General features: G+C 32.4%; 1 long non-coding RNA gene across 1 annotated transcript; it reads right to left on the minus strand.

Annotated features, from left to right (window-relative positions):
* Nucleotides 1–3,651: 3,651 nt before the first annotated feature.
* On the minus strand, nt 3,652–4,458 carry LOC134261704 (uncharacterized). Its single transcript, XR_009990869.1, has 2 exons — nt 4,426–4,458; nt 3,652–3,965 (listed from the first exon to the last, which is right to left on the minus strand). It is a non-coding gene; the product is annotated as an uncharacterized LOC134261704 (long non-coding RNA).
* Nucleotides 4,459–4,874: the final 416 nt, after the last annotated feature.

A 4,874-nucleotide genomic window follows, 5' to 3' on the forward strand; every position in this document is an offset into this window, starting at 1 on the left:
GAAACATTAAGAAATAACTTTCGACTTCTTTATACCACTTGTTATAGGGGCTTGCCCCCATTTCATGATATTAATGGAAAGATTATGTAATTCTTTACTACCTTTATTCTGTATGTTTAAACAAAATATTTACAGGTATAGAGATATTTTAGAAAAAATGTTGGAATTTTTTTGAAATTTTCGATATGCATTTTTTCGAAAACCTTCATTATTATAAAGGGCGTTTGACGAAGAAACAATCACTGTCTGTATTTATGTTAACATATCAGGATTGAAGCGCACGGCGAACTGGAATCGAACCCAGGCCTCCCGGTCACGCAGCAAACTCCCTATCAGTAGGATACCCTGGCTGGTCTGGATTTATTAGATTGATAAATTTTTATTTTTTTCTTTTACATTTAAGGCATTGCACACACGATTTTGACCTGTTTCTCAATTTCTGATTTTGGTGATTGTGTTTCTGTTAACGCCGTATGTATGCTAGAAGTCCTACTTCTATTTCTTGGTTAATTCTGATTGTTTTCACAGGTTGAAATGGTACCAGTCAGTTAAATGAAAGAAGACTGCGTCTTCTAAAAGGTTTGTCATTTAGAAACATTTTCAGACTTGTCAGTGAACATTCAGTTTACATCATGTTACACTGTATATGTCATCCTGTGTTTCTGGATGATGACGCATGTTTGTGTTATAGAATTTTCAATGCTAACTTCCCAATGCCGATACTGATATGCATACCTGGAAATGGTTTCTAGACTCAAATCGCAGTAACGTCTGAAAAAGTAGACTATTGTTAATTAGTGTTAAAATGTTGTATATTAAGTTTGATGATATTAATTTATCATTTGGATTAATATGAAATCCTGTAAATAATTTTCGAGTGTTTTGTTATCTAATGATTTGGCAGATTTTTTGTTTCATTCTGAAGCATTCGAAGTTGACTTAAGATAATACATTTGTGCCGCATTAATCTGGACCCCATAAATCAGGACGCATCACCTTCCGGATGACATTTATTGGGAACTGATTTCTTCCACGTTATTCTGTCTCATTAGTCCGGAAAATCGCCATCTGCAACCCTGTGGTCGATTTCTACTATAAAAAATAATATCCAGAGTGTAATTTTTCAAGGAACGACAATTTCGCACCTTTCTTGCAATAGTGATATTTGTTGTATAAACATTAACTCTGCAGTGATTTTGAAGACAGTTACCTGTGACCTCCAAAAATGACTTTTAAATCAGCGTGTGTTTATCCCAAATTTAACATGTTTATTTAAAAGCTAGAAGAATTTAGCTTATATTATGCATTCATTGAATCGGTTCAGAATCATATTGCTTACAAAATATAAATTGGTGAGAATTTGAAAGTTTAAAATAAAATGAACAACAACTCACGAACGCTTTCGTATTGGTTTTGAGTTACGTAAGTTTAACAAAGTGCGATTTTCCTTTCATCAAAACGTCAATATATTTGAAACTTTTTTCTAAAAGACAGTTTAAAAAAGTACAGAATTCAAATAAATGACTGTATATCTATATGAAGAACTATTATTTATTAACGTATATTACTTCAGTATCGTCTGATTACTTTATTATTGTACGTCTCACGGTCTTTTCAGATGTTTTTTTTTTTTCACGCAATATTGATTCATGGCGTTCCCCTTCTATTTTATGTACTTTGGAACAGATTATGGCATTCCCTTTCTATTGTGTAAATGTACATTGTAAAAATTATTTCTAATTATGTCAAAAATTTCTGAATTTCTTGGATTATGCATTGAAACGTATGGTATGACATCATTAACGGGTTTATTTTTCACTGTAAGAAGATATTTTCTTTCGTGAGATTTTCCTTAGTGTGAGCGGATTTATATATATTGAATATATTTATTAAAATTTTGCATTTTAACTACGTTTCTAAATACCTAATTGAACGATGATGAGGATGATCAAGACATGAAAAAAATATTAAAAACTTCCAAGATCATTTAAATTAAGCAATAAAGCTCGTCTCTTAAATTACATCTTAGTCTTACCAAAGCACCCTTTGCAGATAAAAATAACGAACCAGCAATCATCAATAGATGCAACTAACCCAGGTGTATTACTTGTCCATACCTGACAGAAGGATTTAAATTTCATTTCAAAACCGGAAGTGAATTTACAATGAAAAATCAATGTCATGCACCAGGGGCTTGTAACATAAAGGGTACTTAAGTCTATGACCATGCTTAAATAGGACTTCAGTGCAGTCTTAGCCTTAAGACCGTAACTAGAAGCGTGCTAAGATTTAACAATCTTGGCAAAACGTAGGTGGCCAGTAGAGGTGACTTAAGTATATCTTAACTATCTTACAACATATTTAGGAGTAATAAATTTAAAAATCTCGACATTAAAACATTTCTTTGTTCATATTATAACCGTGCAGAATTGACCTTTTATTACAATATTTCTTTTGGACTTTTATTTTAAACTTAAATCTGTGTAATCAGATATTTTCACTGAAATTAATTCTGAATCTTTTTTTATGGCTGGACAATGAAATAACTAATTATTGATTTCATTGCATAGTGACACTCTATGGACAATGCAAGGGACAGGGTGTTAACAGTCACTAGTCTCTTATAAAAACTTTACATGTTAGTATTCCATTGATCTTTCTTTCATGTCCATCTTATCGAAACTTTTCACAGATTGTAATTTAATCGACTCATGTCATTTTGTCACTCATTTTGCTAATTGTTGTCCAAGAACTCTTTTATATAAGAGTATTTGAATTGTATGTGTTAGTTCGAAGGTCCGACGCATTACTGGCCACTTCCGTCTGTGCTCCCTGCGTGTATTTCTTGAATGTCAAAATTGCTATCCATCATTTAATTACATGCTTTTATTAATAAACTCGGAAACTTAATAACCCGTTACTTTGGATTTCTAATATGTGCATTCGGGAAGGATCCTAGGAATACGGCTTTTCTACTTCCGGCCAACAGTGCCACTCATTTTCCCTGCCAACATTCCCTCTTTACCGATCAACATCATAATAATATGCAGTAAAGAAAATAATTTACCAGTGCAAAATAGTGATATATGAGTTGTACCTTTTTGCGCGGAAGAGGGGGGGGGGGGGGTGCAGATTTATTGAAAATTGATTTTAGAATGAGTCTCGACATGGCATATATGTACATGAAAAATTCTGGCATATTGTTAATTTTAATTTTAAAACCATGGTTTAAAAGAATTTGCTTTCAATAAAAACACTCACTAGGTGACAATGACAATATTCTCATAAAGGTACAAACATACATTGTAGAGAGGAGGTTTAATTTACCATATACTGATTTTTTTCTTGTGTTCTACCATTGCAAAGTGGTTATAGTGTCTGTTAGATAGATTCGCGAAACAAGGAGTTGATCCTTACGTCGCCGGTTCGATCCCACTGTGGGACGTGAAGACCGGTCCTTCGAATGAGACTGTTTAAACCGATGTCCCGTGTCGCAGTAGGTGCTGGCACGAAAGAGAAAATTCCCTGTTCAATGGCCCTAGGTGCCGAGTATAGGACAAAATTTGCAGCTCTCCACAGGCAAGTGGTGGCATCTCCATATGAGTGAAAAATTCTCGATTGGGACGATAAACAATAAACAAACAACAAAGATTTATTGAGTCATTTCACTGTATTTTACTGTCATTTATTTTGAAAGTAATACATGTGTGTATTTCAATCTTCTTTATCGCATCGTATCAGCGATTACTTATTGTCCTTTTGACCATGCACTTACAGAAGTACCGCATACTTCCTGGACAAATATCTGACAACAAACATATGCCAGACAAATAACTGTTTGCTTGACAATTGGATTTGCAGTCTTCCAGGTCACATGTTCGGAGGCAGATACAGCTTTCGACAAAATATCCAGACATCAGTAGGGACAAGACACCAATCAACATCCGCATGGTAAAACGCTGCATCTATGGATTGGAGTTTTATATCATAATTCAAATATACATTCCTTACACTCTTTAAAAAGAAATATTTATGAGTTCAAATATAATATTATATCTTTAGTGTCGTCTTCTTCTTAAATAATAACTTTATAGATATAAAATTAAGGTGAGTGAGAATAAACAACAGATGTACAATGAGTACTCCTATTTGGTATGAAATCAATTCGATCGTTTCTTTAAAAAAATGATTATTGGCAAAGAGAAGAAATCTGTCAGTTTAACAGAGAGAGAGAGAGGAGGGGGAAGATTCTCTTTCTCACTTCTAAAATCTTAAACTAGACATCAGCATTATTTAAAGGGTATATGCAATTAAATAACCGCACTGAATACTAAATAATTTTAGGGTGTTATTTTGAAATTGAATTTGTATGTCAAAGTCAAATAAGATATATTTATATACATTTAAAAGAATGAAATCTCTTACCAGATCGCAGAAATCCTCCCTTTAAAAATAATTATGCAAAGTTTAAAATAAGGAAACGCTTGTTTTATTTTATATTATTTTTACATTTTTTTTATTGGTTAATATGCGCGATAACAGTTTTATTAATTTGCTGGTTAGTGTCATAATTTATAAATGTTGCAGGTGGTCAACAAAAATTTAAATATCATCTATGACATTTCATGTTACTATGACCAAAACTTAATAAATATCGTTCAATGCCATGTTTATTTTGATATCAACAACTATTTTTATTTTGTAATGTTGCATGAAGGCTAAGGTTGCAATCCATTTTTCTTCTTTCCTTTTAAACGGCTATATAGGTTTTTTTTTTAAATTTCATACAAAATTTATATCATTATATTTGTCTCTTTTCCCTAAGGAAATAACTCATATTTCTTTATCTAATGGTCACTTACATTATGTTAATC

Source organism: Saccostrea cucullata, unplaced genomic scaffold, assembly GCF_032062105.1.
Source record: "Saccostrea cucullata isolate Sc308-1 unplaced genomic scaffold, CSIRO_AGI_Scuc_v1 ctg10651, whole genome shotgun sequence".
NCBI lineage: Eukaryota > Metazoa > Mollusca > Bivalvia > Ostreida > Ostreidae > Saccostrea > Saccostrea cuccullata.